General features: G+C 45.4%; 1 protein-coding gene and 1 non-coding gene across 2 annotated transcripts in view; one reads left to right on the top strand and one right to left on the bottom strand.

Annotated features, from left to right (window-relative positions):
• The window catches only part of LOC126474196 (uncharacterized), a 276,233-nt gene that overhangs the window by 175,066 nt on the left and 82,497 nt on the right, over positions 1 to 18,670 (top strand). The gene's annotated exons all lie outside the window — the stretch shown is intronic.
• Positions 4,429 to 4,505, bottom strand: Trnal-caa (transfer RNA leucine (anticodon CAA)). The gene has a single exon. It is a non-coding gene; the product is annotated as a tRNA-Leu (tRNA).

Here is an 18,670-nt window from a genome sequence, read left to right as displayed (position 1 = left end):
AACGGCGTCGAATGGTACGCGCAGACACTGGATGATGCGTTACAGACGCAATGTGCTGTGCTATGGTTCGGGATGTCACTGAGCGATCCGTCACTACCATGCGCACAATTTACCTATCAGCACGTGCAGTGGTGCACCGAGGTGAATGCGATCGACCACGTCGGTCCGTCGTACCCTCCTGCATCCGACGGTTACATATCCGCATTACAGTTGTTTGGTTTCGTCCAACACGACTAGCGATTTCTCTGTATGATAATCCACAATCTCGGTAAGCCACTATCCTTCCTCTGTCGAACTCGGATCCTTGATCAAACGATGTTCGCTGTTGTCTACGAGGCATAACTGATCGTCTTGTGAAACAACCACAAGGTAAACACACGTGCCGAACGTACACTCGTCGAAATCGCCAAGCCTTAAATGGCGCTATGAGGTGGCGCCAAAGGCGCGCGTGATGTGCGTCTGCGCTGAAATTCTAATCAGTTGCATATCTCATCGCTGCAAACTCATGGTGTAAATTTCACTTGATTCGGATGCTTCCTTCAGGGTGTTGCATTTACGGTGGCCAGCAATGTATGTACGTGAACGTTATTACACTGACATCCGACCACGTCTTCTGGGTGCTTCACCTACTTTTTTTTTCTTTTTTTTCAGGCAGTGTACATACTGACGCACTTCTTGATGATACGTTGTGTTTGTAAAGTGTAACAAATGCTTTGAGATGTTACCGGAAAAAGGAACGTTTATTTCATGGCAACTATACATCTCCTCAACTGTTTTGACCCTCTATTACCGTAAACAGTTAAGTTAAATGCATTGAGTGTATAGTTATACAATATTATTTAATCGGGTAGTACTTGTCTGTTACGTGTCTATTCCACCTCGGAATGTATCAACTTCCTCTTCATCGTCGTCTTCTCATATTCTGATCCACTATTCTTTTAATATGTCAAAGTAAGTGATGGCCTTCGTGGTTATATAAATTATTTGATTTGATCACATTTTATAACATTGTCAATTCATTTTTAGATCCTAGTATCTTCAGTAGGCCGGCCGGAGTTGCCGAGCAGTTCTAGGCGCTGCAGTCTGGAGCCGCGCGACCGCTACGGTCGCAGGTTCGAATCCTGCCTCGGGCATGGATGTGTGTGATGTCCTTAAGTTAGTTAGGTTTAACTAGTTCTAAGTTCTAGGGGACTGATGACCTCAGAAGTTAATTCCCATAGTGCTCAGAGCCATTTGAACCATTTTTTTATCTTCAGTATTTCCCTCTGCCTCCACCGTGTGTAGTGCAAGTTTCCACTTTCGTGCGATGTATATGCTCAGTTACAAATTTTGAGGATTCATTACAGTATTTTGAATGGAATATATTTCCAGTTTCAGACTAAGCATTGTATTAATGACATGCACTGAATAATAGGAACGTATAGCTGGATTGTTAGCAAATCATCCGCTGTAAATAAGGAAGAAAAGTCCAAGAGGTTATCATAGCAGCTACATTATATACTACAAGTGAAGCTTCTGCACCTACTTTCAGCTTCGTTCCTTGTTGTACTGTGACGTGCCAAAACTGTGAAGAATGAATGAGATATGTGCTGGTTCCATCTCTATATGTAAAACGCCATGTCGTGACTGACTCACTGATTGACTGTGATATCTTATGCTGTAGGCGTCGTTTCAGAAGGGATTTTTCAAAATTTCAATCCTAAGGGGGTGAAATAGAGGATGGTTTTTTTAATATCGCTATTAAGGCAGTTTTGAAACTAGATTTACGAAAACTGGTATTTGATTTCCCGGTCAGAAGTAAAGAAATACATTAACTTAACTAAAGAAACATTGTTTTTTGCCTCGTTTCACAAATTTTATAATTGTTACTGCACAACCCAGGTTTTGCGTTATAAGGCTCAATTTTATATAAAGAGCAGTGAGAATTACGTTCTTGGATAAGAATGTGCTTCGTGCATAAGATTTTGACATTCTGGTTCAAGTGACTTAAGCTTACGCCAATCTTTGTTTTTATAAGGAATTGCTTTGGAGCGGCTGTCCGAGAGGCACAGGAAGCAACAAAATTTGGTGTAGCCGTAATGTGTCTGACTTTCAGTCCCCGGGAATTTGACATTTAAACTCGTCATAATTCAGTCGAACTGATTTGTGTTATCATACGTTTCTTTTCTGTAAGGTGCACACTCGGTCATAATCGATTATGCATTAGCACACACTTGAGATCTACTTTGGAGGAGTCGATGAAGAACCTCAACTGATGACTTTTTTAGTCAATGCCCGTAGCTACCATCAGTTCCTGTCCATCACTACAAAATACCAAGTTCTTTTCACCTTATAAAAATGGATGGAACGGCATATGACGGTAAAGGAACGCAGTCACATTTACCTTCTTATCAAGGCAATTCCACTGGTGTAGTCTTGCCGCCAACAGCCCACCTTTACCATTCGGCAATTCCATATTTCTCAATAGGTCACTTTCACACTGTCTTATTTTGTGAATCTTTGTATACTCATTGTTACAAACAAACTCAGACTCTTTCGAAGAACCCTGTTTGGAAGATGATGGCGCAGCATTAGTTTCACCAATGCGCCCTTCACTATCACAGACATATGGGACAGGGACAGGATGTACGTCTATTTGAGGCACTGTTCGCGTGGGCGACGGTATGTTAGGATATGTCAAGGAAGACATTTCGTTCTTAATAGAGTTTTCATACACAAGTAACAATAATTCACATGATTTGATAGCTCTGCCAGATCATGGGTATTTGAAAGCCCATGGAAGTTCTTTTACGATTCAAACAGGAATGAAGACTCAAGATATACAACATACACGAGGAGCCCAGGGCTGCCCTGGCCCCTGGTTTCACAGTCAAAGTACAGTCCGTATGTCTTCCTAATACACACATCAAATGTTCTGAATCACCTCAGTTCCGAGAGTTCCGGAACCTGTATAGAAATAGAGATCAACATAAACATCGTTTCCGTTCTCTTTATTACTAATGAAAACCACACATTGCATGTTGTACCACCATACAGCAAGACCTTCAGAGGTGGTGGTCCAGACTGCTGTACATCGGTATCTCTAATACACAATACCACGTCCTCTTGCATTGATATATGCTTATATTCGTCGTGGAATACTATCCGCAAGTTCAACAAGGCACTGTTGGTCCAGATTGTACCACTCCTCAACGGCGATTCGGCGTAGATCTCTCAGAGTTGTTTGGTGGGTCACGTCGTCCACAAACAGCCCTTTTCAATCCATCCCAGGTGTTCGATAGGGTCAATATCTGGAGAACATGCTGGCCACTCTAGTCGAGCGATGTCGTTATCCTGAAGGATTCACAAGATGTGCACGATAGGGGCACGAATAGTCGTCCTTGAAGACGAATACCTCGCCAGTATGCTGCCGATATGGTTGCACTATCGGACGGAGGATGGCATTCACGTATCGTACAGCCGTTACGGCGCCTTTCGTGACCGCCAGTGGCGTACGTCGGCTCCACAAATGCCACCCCAAAACAGCAGGGAGCCTCCACCTTGCTACGCTCGCTGGACAGTGTGTCTACGGCGTTCAGCCTGACCGGGTTGCCTCCAGACATGTCTCCGACGATTGCCAGGTTGAAGTGGTATGTGACATTCATCGGTGAAGAGATGCCAATCCTGAGCGGTGCATTCACCATGCTGTTGGACCCATCTGTATCGCGCTGTCGTGGTTGGAAAATGGGCCTCGCCATGGACGTCGGGAGTGAAGTTGCATCTATGCAGCCTCTTGCGCACAGTGTGAGTCGAAACACGACGTCCTGTGGCTGCACGAACAGCGTTATTCAACATAGTGGCGTTGCTCTCAGAGTTCCTCCGAGCCATAATCCGTAGGTACGTGTCATCCACTGCTGTCGTAGCCCTGTATCTCCTCCTCGCCCTAACAACATCGCTTTGGTTCACTCCGAGCCACCTGGACACTTCCCTTGTTGAGAGCCCTTCCTCGTTCAAAGTAACAATGCGGACGCCATTGAACAGGTTCGAATCCTGCCTCTGGCATGGATGTGTGTGATGCCCTTAGGTTAGTTAGGTTTAAGTTGTTCTAAGTTCTAGGGGACTGATTACCGCAGATGTTAAGTTCCGTAGTGCACAGAGCCATTTGAACCATTTTTTAACCTAGATACAATTTGAAACAAGATTCGTCCGACTAGGCAGCATGATTTCAATCATCAACAGTGCAATGTCGTTGTTAATGGGTCCAGGCGAGGCGTAACGCTTTATGTCGTTCAGTCATCAAGGGTACACGAGTTAACCTTCGGCTCCGAAAGCCCATATCTATGATGTTTCGTTGAATGGTTCGCAAGCCGACATTTGTTTCCAGAATGAGATTTTTCACTCTGCAGCGGAGTGTGCGCTCATATGAAACTTCCTGGCAGATTAAAACTGTGTGCCGGGCCGAGACTCGAACTCGGGACCTCTGCCTTTTGCGGGCAAGTGCTCTACCAACTGAGCTACCCAAGGACGACTCACGCCCCGTCCTCACAGCTTTACTTCTGCCGCAGGTCCCGATTTCGAGTCTCGGTCCGGCACACAGTTTTAATCTGCCAGGAAGTTTCGACATTTGTTGATGGCCCAGCATTGAAGTATGCAGCAATTTGCGGAAGGGTTGCACTTCTGACACGTTGAACGATTCTCTTCGGTCGTCATTGGTTGCGTTCTTGCTGGGTCTTTTTCCCGCCGCAGCGATTTAGGAGATTTGTTGTTTCACCGGATTTCTGATATTCACTACTCTCGTGAAATAGTCGTACGGGAATATCTCCATCGCTACCTCGGAGATACTGTGTCCCATCGCTCGTGCGCCAACTGACACCAAGTTCAAACTCATTATATCTTGGTAACGTGCCATTGTAGCAGCAATAACGGAACAACAGCGCCAGACACTTGTCTTCTATAGGCGTCGCCGACCGCAGCGCCGTATTCTGCCTCTTTACATATCTCTGTATTCGAATACGCATGCCTGTACCAATTTTTTTGGCGCTTCAGTGTGGAGTCCCACATCCTTCAGCATAATATCGCTCCCTATATAATTTTCACTTAAGTTACTTACTCTACTTCAACCTACTGCTTGCAAGTGACGTCACGATTTCCTTCAGCACTGTCACTTCGCTCTCCTTGTTATCGACAGCGAATTTAATGTCACCAGGAACAAGGAATCATGGCTAACCACGTAGGCATTTCCTGTGATTATTTTCCACAGTGCATGACAATGTAGACTTCTGTAGCTATTTACATGGGCAAGTATGGAAGTTCCCGCTACGGTAGTGTGTACGATTCGCTTTCTCGTGAAGTTTGTCTGGGGCGTCCACATTACGTGACTATCTCCCCATACCAGAGTGTTTGGCGGCGGGGGGAAGAGGACGCTGGCTATATGAAGGCCACACTGTGTAGAGCAGAACTGGATAAGAATCTGACATTTACCCATCACATCAGAGAGGCCAGAAACAAGGGCACCGCCCGGCTCTTTCAGTTATATCCACTCCTTAAAGGCAGGGGACTCACAGTACCCGCCAAACTCAAAATTTGGAAAACGATCATCCTGCCAGCCATGCTCTACGGTTCAGAAGCGTGGAGTATGGAAGCAGACACCAACCCCAAACAGCTGGAAATCATCCAAAACAAAGCCTTCCGAATCGTTGCGGACGCTCCGTGGTTCTCGAGCAATTAGGAGAGCAGAGCAATGTTAGGACAGCCCTCATTCTATCAACTCATAAAACAAAAATCATTAAAATTCTACGAATCATCCAACGCATCACCACACCATCTCATCAACTCTCTGGGAAGGGATGAAAACCCTGACCAGAGAGCACCAATCACTACCATCCAACGCCAATTCAGGCGTTAGTCATATAAATTCATGCGCAAACATACACTTAAGGCCGGTTCCCACTTGGGCTGGCGTGGTTGCCATGAAAACGGCGTCAGCGGCACGGCGCGGCGGGCTCTGCGTCGCGGTTTGACCATGTCGAACCGCTTCCGCTGCCGCGTGCCGCGCTCCAGGTGCGCGCCGCCAATCACAGAACGCGCTGAGCGTGATGTCAGGTACGCAACCCCGGGCCACAAGAACTTTCGCCGAACCGCTGGCGCGGACGCGGCGGCAGCTATGAAATACTTATCATCCGATTCCAAGGAAACTATTCGGGAGAAAAATTTGATTCTTGGGCATGGTACAGCCTGATATATTCTATCGATAAAGGGCCGAATTTCTTTTCGATATTCGTCGTGGTTACTTGCTGTATCGCATTTACGTAAACCTTTACACGAAATTTTAATGAGTGTGCAGAGGTAAAAACGCATTGCTTGGACTTTGCGTACAGTTCATTTTAGGTAATACATTATTTGAATGACACGTCGGCGGACGGGCTGTGCCGTGACCGCACGCGGGTCGCTCGCGACGCGACCGGTACTTCGTCCTGCTCGTCGTAAACCATGTGGTTGTATCAACCGCAAATTTCGTAAACGGTGCAAGAAATCTAAAAGCGTTTTTTTGCAAACGATAACTTGTAAAAAGTCATGTATTTCGTCGCATGATAGATATCCAAAATCTGTTTATCTACCGAGATATGAAAGAAACTACAGTTTTTCAGAAGGGATAGATGATTTTTTTAAAACAGCATTTAATAGCGTGTGGCTCAAATGGCTCTGAGCACTATGGGACTCAACTGCTGAGGTCATTAGTCCCCTAGAACTTAGAACTAGTTAAACCTAACTAACCTAAGGACATCACAAACATCCATGCCCGAGGCAGGATTCGAACCTGCGACCGTAGCGGTCTTGCGGTTCCAGACTGCAGCGCCTTTAACCGCACGGCCACTTCGGCCGGCAATAGCGTGTGGAATGAGAAGTTAAACAGAAACTAATTTGCTGGTATGTCATAAGATGTAATTTGCTAAGTATCTACAGCTATTGATTATTTCCTTTGGTAAGTAACAAACGTTTTTTTTTCTTTATCGAGTGTACTTTATTGGTTCAAGACACGTTTCGCCTTTTACTTTAAGGCATTTTCGGTGGAATCTAGAATGATTCAGTTTTGTTTTAAATGCATAACTGATTACTTACAGTGAATCGAGTTTTTGGCGGACATATACGTTTCCCCTCACCTGGTCACATGCTGGAGGTTGAACTAAAACTTAGATTATGGAACATAAGCACATTTTCATTTTCGCTCTTTTTTCTTCTGTCGCTAGCTGTAGACATTTTCCCGAAAACACTGATTTGAAGTCGTAACTACAGTGTGTTCACCTCATGCCCCTTCCTGTTTGGTTTGTTTATGTACATGTTGCCAACCTAAAGAATTATATGCTGAAATTGTTTGTTTATTTCTGTTCTCCTTATATCTGTATATGTGTGGGGCTAGCCAGTGATAGTTATAGAAAGTTGAAAGTGAATGCAGTAGTTGTCAGACAGTGGTTGAAAGGTTTGGTGTTCAGCTGATTTCAGTTTTGGTTTAAATGTTTTGTGGAGGAGTGCATGGAAGACTAAATTCACTGCTTACATTAACAGATAAAATAGTAGAATAGCATTTGAACAAATGATTATTATCAGAATACTACCACCAACCCCTTTGTCCTCACTCTTTGACGCCTTATAATATGTCCTGTCAACTTACCCCTCTTGTAGTCAAAGTTGTGCCGTAATTTCCTCTTCCTACTCTATTTAATTCCGTACCTCTTCTTTAGTTACACGATCCTCATATCTAATCTTCAGCATTCTTATTGATCACCACGTTTTGAAAGCGTCCATTGACTTCTCGACAGAACTATTCATCGCCCACGTTTCACTTACAAGGCTGCACTCCACACAAATACCTTCGTAAAATAGTACCCAATCATTACAATTTGTATTCCATGTGAACAAATTTTCTTTTTCAGAACGCTTTTCTTGCTATTGACAGTCTTCATTTTATATCCTCTCTACTTCTGCCTTCTCAATTACTGCTTCCCTTTCAAGTCATTGAAGTCTTAGAAATGCCCCTTTCAAGTCATTGAAGTCTTAGAAATGCAGTTTGGTTTCTGTACAAGTTGTAGATAATCTTGTGTCCCTGTGTTTTATCGATGACATCTCCAGAGCTTCAAAGAATGTTTTAATTAAGATTATCAAAACCTTTCTCTAAACATGCAAATGTTATAAACACAGTTTCGCTGTTCTTCAGTGTGTCTACTTAGTTAAGTGGTAGGATCAGTATTGCCTTGCGTGTTCAGACATCTCACAGGAATCTAACATTGCACTTATGTTAGTTTGTACAACCCCTCCCCCTCTCCTGTCTACATATTCCTTCCACTATCTAGCCTTCTCTTATTTGCTTAGTTCTGGCTTGCCAAATGAGTTCTTGACAGTTGCTTCTCCTTTGAGCAAAGTTTTCTTTGTTCTTTCTCATTTTCATTCCCTTATGTTTTCCAAGTGCAAAATCACGTTGCAATTTTGGACTTTCTGTCAACGTCATGTTTAGACACTTCTATTTCCAATGGCCTACTTTATTTGCTGCATTTTTATATTTTTCCCTCTTGTCAGATTTAATATTTCACATTTTATCTAACGATTTCTACTGTACCTTCTTCCCGTTCTCATACTCTGCTGCATTCACCACTTCTTCTCTCAAAGATATCCATTCGTATTCTAGCGGATTCCTTCCTCTGTTTCAGTAAGTCGTTGCATTACGCTAACTTTAAGATTATCGAAAAACTGTGGGTCTTGACTTATTCAAGTTCCGTTTCCTTAATTTGCTACCGTTTACTGTCTCTTTAGTTGTAAACTGCAGCTCGTAACTAATAAAGTATTGTAGGTTTGCGTCTGCACCGGGAAATGTCCTATAATTTAAAATCTGGTTTCGAAAACTTGTTCCAAATATGTATTATTCTTTCATGATTCTTAAGCAATGTGCTAGATAGTGAACAGTGATGAACGGTAGTCATGAAATCTGTTTATGGTGAAATGAGAAAATATGCATAAAAGAATATGTGAGAGAGTACATTGTACAGAAAGTGAAAAATTGGTATGTCTTCACCCAACTTCGTCTTTCCTCCATGTAGGTGTAAGATATAGTTTTTCAAACGCACCGGGAGTTTCAGTGGGTCCCGACCCGTACCTCAGTAGCTGTCCGTCATTGGCTACCGCTAGCGTCTGCCGCTTCCAGATGGGAACGCCAATTCCGCGAGCCGCCGCGTCAAAGCGGAAAACGCTTGCCGCTGCCGTTGCCGCACGACGCGCTGCCGCGCTCTAGTGGGAACCGGCCTTTACATCAACATCGCCGCCGCCTCCACTAACATCATCTACCCAGGGGAAAACCGACCCCTAGCCAATACCATATATAACCGTGAATCCGCACCATCAAGGAACACCTCGTAAGACAGAGCGTTTTCACAGACGCTGGTTCTTCAAATACACCATGGGTATAGACCCAGCCATTTCATGTCAGCAGACGGGAGTCGGTGAGCCAGTGCGTGCTAGGGCGGTGGCTGCTAGGGCTCGGGCCCGCTGCATCCACGGCGGCGCCACTCGACGCCGGCCGCCGCTGCCCGCCTGACGGATGGTGACCACGCGACCCAGCCCGCCTTGACCCTAATACAGCCACGTCCCGCCACTCCTAACGACCGGGCCGCACTCCCCGACACCGCGGCCCTGTCGCGCCAGCGAGCGGTCTTGACCTCGGTCCTGTGCAGCAGCCAAGACACGCTCAAAGATGCAGTAGAAGGATGGGCCGGGTCACACGTGTCTGCGCAAGGTGCTCTTCGGTGTCGTGGGTACATAAAACCAGGAATGACATTAATCATTTGTCTAAAAGCATTTTATTCAGAGCAAGATCGACGTCACCCAAGGACAGTATCCTCCCTGTGGCACATCGAAAGAGTTATTCTTTTTTCTGCACTAATGGCCATTAAAATTGCTACACCACGAAGATGACGTTCTACAGACGCGAAATTTAACCGACAGGAAGAAGATGCTGTGATATGCAAATGATTAGCTTTTCAGAGCATTCACACATGGTTGGCGGTGGTGCTGACACCTACAACGTGCTGACATGAGGAAAGTTTCCAACCGATTTCTCATACACAAACAGCAATTGACCGGCGTTGCCTGGTGAAACGTTGTTGTGATGCCTCGTGTAAGGAGGAGAAAAGAACACCATCACGTTTCCGACTTTGATAAACGTCGGATTCTAGCCTATCACGATTGCGGTTTTTATCGTCTCGCGACATTGCTGCTCCCGTTGGTCGAGATCCAATGACTGTTAGCAGAATACGGAATCGGTGGGTTCAGGAGGGTAATACGGGACGCAGTGCTGGATCCCAACGGCCTCGTATCACTAGCAGACGAGATGACAGGCATCTTATCCGAGTGGCTGTAACGGATGGTGCAGCCACGTCTCGATCCGAGTCAACAGATGGGGACGTTTCAAGACAACGACCATCTGCACGAACAGTTCGACGACGTTTGCAACAGCACGGACTATCAGCTCGGAGACCGTGGCTGCGGTTACCCTTGACACTGCATCACAGACAGGAGCGCCTGCGATGGTGTACCCAACGACGAAGCTGGGTGCACGTTTGGCAAAACGTCATTTTTTCGGATGAATCCAGGTTCTGTTTACAGCATCACGGTGGTCGCATCCGTGTTTGGCGACATCGCGGTGAACGCACATTTGAAACGTGTATTCGTCATCGCCATACTGGCGTATCACCCGGTGTGATGGTATGCGGTGCCATTGGTTACACGTCTCGGTCACCTCTTGTTCGCATTGACGGCACTTTGAACAGTTGACGTTACATTTCAGATGTTGTACGACCCGTGGCTCTACCCTTCATTCGATCCCTGCGAAACCCTACAATTCAGGAGGATAATGCACGACCGCATGTTGCAGGTTCTGTACGGGCCTTTCTGGATACAGAAAATGTTCGACTGCTGCCCTGACCAGCACATTCTCCAGATCTCTCACCAATTGAAAACGTCTGGTCAATAGTGGCCGAGCAATTGGCTCGTCACAAAACGCCAGTCACTACTCTTGAGGAACTGTGGTATCGTGTTGAAGCTGCATGGGCAGCTGCACCTGCACACCACATCCAAGCTCTGTTTGACTCAACGCCCAGGCGTATGAAGACCGTTATTACGGCCAGAGGTGGTTGTTCTGGGTACTGATTTCTGAGGATCTATGGACCCAAATTGCGTGAAAACGTAATCACATGTCAGTTCCACTACAATATATTTGCCCAATGAATACCCGTTTCCACTACAATATATTTGTCCAATGAATACCCGTTTATCATCTGCATTTCTTCTTGGTGTAGCAATTGTAATGGCCAGTAGTGTATTTTTTTTTTTTTTTTTTGGGGGGGGGGGGTTGATTTGTGGAAGGGGAACAAAGAGTGAGCTCATCGGTCCTATCGAATGGGGAAGGATGTGGAAGGAAGTCGACCGTGCTCTTTCAAAGGAATCATCCCGGAAGCGATTAAGGAAGGGATTGCCGGACGCGTGTTTCAACCGTTTTCCTCCCGAATGCGAGAGCATGGTGCTCGACACTGCGCCACGTCGCTCGGTGAAAGAGTCTTTACTTAGCGTATGTCAAAATCTGTTAAATATTTAATAAGATTCACGTATGAATATTTACTTTATTACTAACGATTTCAGTTATTGAAAAACATTTTTTTAGTCGCCGTCAACCGGTTGTATGCAGCCCGCAACGAATTCTTGTCCTGTGTCAAGTGGCAACCCTCCATTCTAAAGCAGCAGTTGCACCCAACGTCCTCAACAGTTTGTCGCATATATTGCAGTCTCGAGGATAGCGAGGAGAGATAACTGCGAAAACTATCGCACAATCAGCTAAACAACTCCCATATCGAAGCTGTTGAGAGGAGTAATATACAAAAGAATGGAAACGAAAATTGAGGAACTGTTAGACGATCAGTTGCGCTTCGGCAAGATATTGACACCAGAGAGAAAATTCTGTTGTAGAAAGACCTCAGAAAAAAGAGAAACGATCAAAGGATTTGTCGACCTAGAAAAAGCGTTGGACAATCTAAAACGGTGCAATATGTTCGAAATTGTTAGAAGAATAGAAGTAAGCTAAAGTGAAATACCGATAATGTGCAATGTGTACAGGAACCGAGCGGTACAATAAGAACTGATGACCAGAACTGATGTATTCGGATTCAAAAGGATGTAAATGGGGGATGTAGCCGTTCCTCTTGCTGTTCAGTCCGTACACTGAAGAAGAAATGAAGTGCTTATTTCAATCGTGGTACAAGTCCATTTTTGTTCATGCTGAGATACAGAGTCCTGAAGTTAAATGTGAGCTTAAAAATCTGCAGTTGAGATACCAAAAATTTTCAACTATATATACGTGAGTATATCTGGTATTTCAATTGCAGATTTTTCAGAGCTCATTTAACTTTAGAACTCTGTATCTCAGAATGAACAAAAATGGACTTGTACCACTATTGAAATGAGCCCTTCAAATGCAAATAAGAAAGTTTCAACAGTCGGATAAAAATCCATTACGAAAGGATATCTACGGTAAGATTCGCTGATCGCATTGTTACGCTCGTTGAAGGTGAGAAAAACTACAGGATCTTTTGGGTAGAATCGTCTAATGACCAGAAAACAAGGATTGAGAGTAAACCGAAGAAAGACGAATGCAATCAGGTCTAACACAAGTGATACTAGCGATAAATATAGCATTGTAAATGGAGACCACGATATAGACCAAATTAAGAAATTCTTCTACTTTGGAAGCAAAATACATGACGGTCGAAGTAACGACCACATAAAAACAGACTGACTTGGCAAAACAGGACATTCCACGTTCAAATGGTTCTAATGGCTCTGAGCAGTGTCTGACTTAACATCTGAGGTCATCAGTCCCCTAGAACTACTTAAACCTAACTAACCTAAAGACATCACACACATCCATGCCCAAGGCAGGATTCGAACCTGCGACAGTAGCAGTCGCGCGATTCCGGACTTAAGCACCTAGAACCGCTCGGTCACAGCGGCCGGCGACATTCCAGAACAAACGAAGTCTACTAATATTTAATGTAGGCTTTAATTTAAGGAAGAAATTTTTGAGAATATACGTTTGGAGCAACGCACCGTATGGGAGTGAATCATGTTCTGTGAAAAACCAGTAAAAGAGGAGAATCGAAGCGTTTGAGATGCGGTGTTATAGAAGAATGCTGAACATCAGGTGGACTGATAAGACAAGAAGTGAGGAGGTTCTCTGCAGGATCAGTGAGGTGAGGGACGTGCGGTAAACACCGACAACAAAAGAGCTGCATGACAGGACATTGTTTAGGACAGCACAGAGGACGTTCCATGGAACTAGAGGGAGCTTACAGGACAAAATGTGTACCGGAAGACAGACTTTGAATACAACCCACAAGTAATTGACGACGTAGGGCGCTAATGATACTCTTAGATGTGTTGGCACAGGAGAGGAATTCATGGTGAAGCACTCAGAAAACTGATCACTCAAAACAAATTATTCCAATTGCTACCTACCCCTAGAATTTTTGCGCTCTACATCTCCCTGAAGTATCATGGAAATTATTCCCTGATCTCTTAACAGATGCCCTATAATCCTGTCCCTTCTTCTTGTCAATGTTTTCCACACGTTCCTCCCCTTGTTGATTCTACTGAGAACCTCCTCATTTTTTGTGTTATCAGTCCACCTAAGTTTCAACTTTTTTCTGTAGCACCACATCTCAAACGCTTCAATTCTCTTCTTTTCCTCTTTTCATGAAGTCCATGATTCTCTTCGAAGACAGTGCTATACCCTGGACGTTCTTTCACACCGATGTTTGATACGTGAAGACTTATATTGACAAAGAATTCCATCTATTCCTGTGCTTGTCTGCTTTTTATATCCTTCTTTCTTCGTGCGTTGTGCGTTATTTTGCTTCCGTGGTAGCAGAATTCCTTCGCATCACCTGCTATTATTTCCCCAACTTTAATGTTACTCCTGCTACTCCTCATTACTTTCAGCTTTCTCCAGATTACTCTCAATCTATACCGTGTGTTCTCATTGCTCATTTCGTCCTGCAGTTCTTCTTTGTTTTCACTGAGGATATCTATTCACACCGAAATTTCATCCGACTGCTGATCCTTTCTTTTATTTCCTCATTGCTTGTCCTATGTATAGACTGAACAGTTTTCGGCGAAAGTCAGTATCCCTTTCTTACGCTCTTCTATCCATGCACTTAGTTCTTTGCCTTCCGTTCCGATTTCTCACTCTTGCGTCTTCTAAATATTGTTTGTTAGCGACGTTCCCATATAGCTTCAACTATTGTCCTGAAAATTTCGAACATCTTGACTGTCACCACAGTATGACAGTCTCAAGCATAAATTCTGATCAGCACAATGTTATTAAAGCATCTTGAAAATAGCTGTAAATGTCTCATAAAATAAAATTAATACAATATCACAGTCAATATCGTGTTTCCCCATACAATACTTATTTTGTATTAATTTTATTGTATGTGACACCGCTTTTGGGTATTTGTGTAATTTTCTGGTTTTCAGATAGTTATGAGACAACGTTTTCATAAGTTTTATGTCGGTATTTGAGATAGTGCTGAACCAACTATACTGCTGATAACGTGCGACAATTCTGTTGTAAATCTCTTGAGCGAAGATATGTAGCATCGAGTAAAAGGCATGAAGTGGCCACTAGTAAATGACCTTATAATTTTTAGCATATTGGTGCCTTAGTGGCGCTAGAGAGCGAGTTATTGGCTCTCCCATAGAGTATTTATCATACTATCAATAAATGCATCAAGGTCTTTCTTCGTATAGTCGGTGAATGGTTGCTGATTCACCAGGAATTTTTCAACGTTGCCGGTATATAGAACTAGAGATGGATGCTCCACTGGTCAAACTCCTGATGAGGTTCAGATGCTAGATTTGCAGCTGTATAACTTTAAACGCGCATTCTTTCCAGTAGATACAGCGCCGTGAAAGAGAGAAATAAAGTAGCTGTTCGAAAATCTTCGAAAGTCTGTTATGCATATTCAAAACGATTTGCAGTGCCTGCGCACTGTTGTGCGACAATACTACACTACTGGCCATTAAAATTACTACACCACGAAGATCGCGTGCTACAGACGAGAAATTTAACCGACAGGAAGAGGATACTGTGATATGGAAATGATTAGCTTTTCAGAGCATTCGCACAAGGTTGGCGCCAGTGGCGACACCTACAACGTGCTGACATGAGGAAAGTTTCCAACCGATTTCTCATACACAAACAGCAGTTGACCGGCGTTGCCTGGTGAAACGTCGTTGTGATGCCTCGTGTAAGGAGGAGAAATGTGTACCATCACGTTTCCGAATTTGATAAAGGACGGATTGTAGCCTATCGCTATTGCGGTTTATCGTATCGCGACATTGCTGCTCGCGTTGATCGAGATCCAATGACTGTTAGCATATGGAATCGGTGGGTTCAGGAGGTTAATACGGACCGCCGTGCTAGATCCCAACGGCCTCGTATCACTAGCAGACGAGATGACAGGCATCTTATACGCACGGCTGTAAAGGATCGTGCAACCACGTCTCGATCCATGAGTCAACAGATGGGAACGTTTGCAAGACAACAAAAATCTGCACGAACAGTTCGACGACGTTTGCAGCAGCATGGACTATCAGCTCGAAGACCATGGCTGCGGTTACCCTTGACGCTGCATCACAGACAGGAGTGCCTGCGGTGGTGTACTCAACGACGAACCTGGGTGCACGAATGGCAAAACGTCATTTTTTCGGATCAATCCATGTTCTGTTTACAGCATCATGAGGGTCGCATCCGTGTTTGCCGACATCGCGGTCAACGCACATTGGAAGCGTGTATTCGTCGTCTCCATACTGGTGTATCACCCAGCGTGATGGTATGAGGTGCCACTGGTTACACGTCTCCATCACTACTTGTTCGCATTGACGGCACTTTAAACAGTGGACGCTACATTCAGTTTTGTTACGACCCGCGGCTCTACCCTTCATTCGATCCCTCCGAAACCCTACATTTCAGCTGGATAATGCACGACCGCATGTTTCAGGTCCTGTACTGGCCTTTCTGGATACAGAAAACGTTCGACTGCTGCCCTGACCAGCATATTCTCCAGATCTCTCACCCACTGAAAACGTCTGGTCAATGGTGGCCGAGCAACTGGCTCGTCACAATACGCCAGTCACTACTCTTGATGAACTGCGGTATCGTGTTGAAGCTGCATGGGCAGCTGTACCTGTACACGCCATCCCAGCTTTGTTTGACTCAATACCGAGGCATATCATTCCTTTCCGCGGCCATTTTCGATTTTAAAAAAGCGTAATTTGCTGTGGGACGTCGTTGAATATTCACGCTTCCGCCCGTGTTGTTTCATGAAGTTACGATAGATGGCAGAGCTGCACAAAGCCTTCAAAGTTTTGTCTGTAACGGAGGTGCGTTCCAAGCAGAGAGCTGCCGCTGAGTTTCCCTTTGTTTGAAAACCAGAGTAACACAGGTATTCACAGGCGCTCGTAGAATGTCTACGGCTGCCTGGCAGTGAACAAAATCACGGTGAGTCGTTAGACTAGGCGTTTCTTATCATCGCAAACCTGTCCGGATCTCCCGCATGCCGCCCGGCTGCTCACAGCTGTGACTCCCGCAATGTTGGAACGTGTGGACACTCTCATTCGAGATGATCGCCGGATTACAATCAAAAGCCTCGCTGCACAACTGGACGTCTCTGTTGGTAGTGCTGATAGACTCGTGCACCAGTTGGAGAACTCAGAGGTGTGTGGACGCTGGGTTCCTTGCCGCCCAACATAAGACCAGAGAGAGCTTCCATCTGTTTGGCCCAATGGAGGATGCAATATGTGGATGATCAGGAGGTTACTGATGCAGCAGGACATTGGCTGCGATGTCAACCAGTAGGGTGGCAACATGCGGGCATTCAGGCCCTCCTGGTAACGCCGTCGCACTGAACCGAGATTATGTTGAAAAATAGGGTTTTGTGACCGAAAGAGTGGCGAATAATGTGGTGCATTGGAATTCTGAATTAAACAAATCTGCTTTCAGAAAAAAGTACTGTATTATTTACTGAGCGCTTCTCGAAATTTTATTCCGTCACGTTTGCACCTCGCAAACGGCATCTACACTCATGCTCATAAATTAAGAATAATTGCAAAATGTGGTGCCACACAACGTGGCACTACACAAAACTGGCGCTAATAGCATAGGCACATAGGGAACACACACGACACAGATCTGTAAGTCCACGGTATTGGTGATAAGTTGAGAAAACCGTCCCGAAACACAAGTGCTACAAAACGCCTCTGCTTCCTGCGCATGTATCCCGACATCAATATCGGGTATGATCACGATGCACACGTACACAGACCGTACAACGGGTTAGCGTACTCTGGATCAGGTGGTCGAGCAGCTGCTGGGGTATAGCCTCCCATTCTTGCACCAGCACCTGTCGGAGCTGCTGAAGTGTAGTAGGGGTTTAAAGACGTGCAGCGATACGTCGACCGAGAACATCCCAGACGTGCTCGATGGCGTTTATGTCTGGAGAACAGGTAGGCCACTCGTTTCACCTGATATCTTCTGTTTCGAGGTACTCCTCCACGATGGCAGCTCGGTGGGGCCGCGCGTTGTCATCCATCAGGAGGAAGGTGGGACCCACTGCACCCCTGAAAAGGCGGACAGACTGTTGCAAAATGACGTCCCGATACACCTCACCTGTTACAGTTCCTCGGTCAAAGACATGCAGGAGTGTACGTGCACCAATCATAATTCCACCCCGCACCATCGAAAGGCGACCGCCATATAGTTCCCTTTCAACGACATTAATGGGTTGGTATCTGGTTCTTGGTTCAAGCCAGATGAAAACCCGGCGGGAATCACTGCTCACACTATACTTGGACTCCTCCGTGAACATAACCTGGGACCACTATTCCAGTGACCATGTACTGTGTTCTTGACACCAGGCTGGGCTCTCCTCTGACGAGGGATCAGTGGAATGCACCTTGCAGGTCTCCGGGCGAATAAACCATGTCTGTTCAGTCGTCTGTAGACTGTGTGTCTGGAGACAACTGTTCCAGTGGCTGCGGTAAGATCCCGAGCAAGGCTACCTGCAGTACTCCGTGGTCGTCTGCGGTCACTGATGGTCAGATATCGGTCTTCTTGTGTTGTTTTACACTGTAGACGTCCCGTACTGTAGCGCCTGGACACGTTTCCCGTCTGCTGGAATCGTTGCAATAATCTTGAGATCACACTTTCGGGCACACAGAGGGCCCGTACTACGACCTGCTGTGTTTGACCAGCCTCCAGTCGCCCTACCTCTACCAACTGAGCTACCCAAGCACGACTCACGCCCCGTCCTCACACTTTACTTCTGCCAGTATCTCGTCTCCTACCTCCCAGACTCCCTCATAACGTAATCAATATGTGTTATTTGAGCCATTTTCAACACACAGTCACCATTAGCAAGTCTGAAGACGTCTGCACACTTACTCGCTGCACAGTACTCCGACATGCACCAACACATCTCTGCGTACGTGAACTGCTGCCAGCACCGCCGTGCGACGACCGCAGGTCAAATGCACCGCATGGTCATACCCCGAGGTCATTTAAACTCGCAAACCGCCCACCAGAGAGTTGTTTCAC

Source organism: Schistocerca serialis, chromosome 4, assembly GCF_023864345.2.
Source record: "Schistocerca serialis cubense isolate TAMUIC-IGC-003099 chromosome 4, iqSchSeri2.2, whole genome shotgun sequence".
NCBI classification, from domain to species: domain Eukaryota; kingdom Metazoa; phylum Arthropoda; class Insecta; order Orthoptera; family Acrididae; genus Schistocerca; species Schistocerca serialis.
Note: the sequence above shows the minus strand (reverse complement) of the source record. Positions and strands in the feature narration are given on the sequence as shown.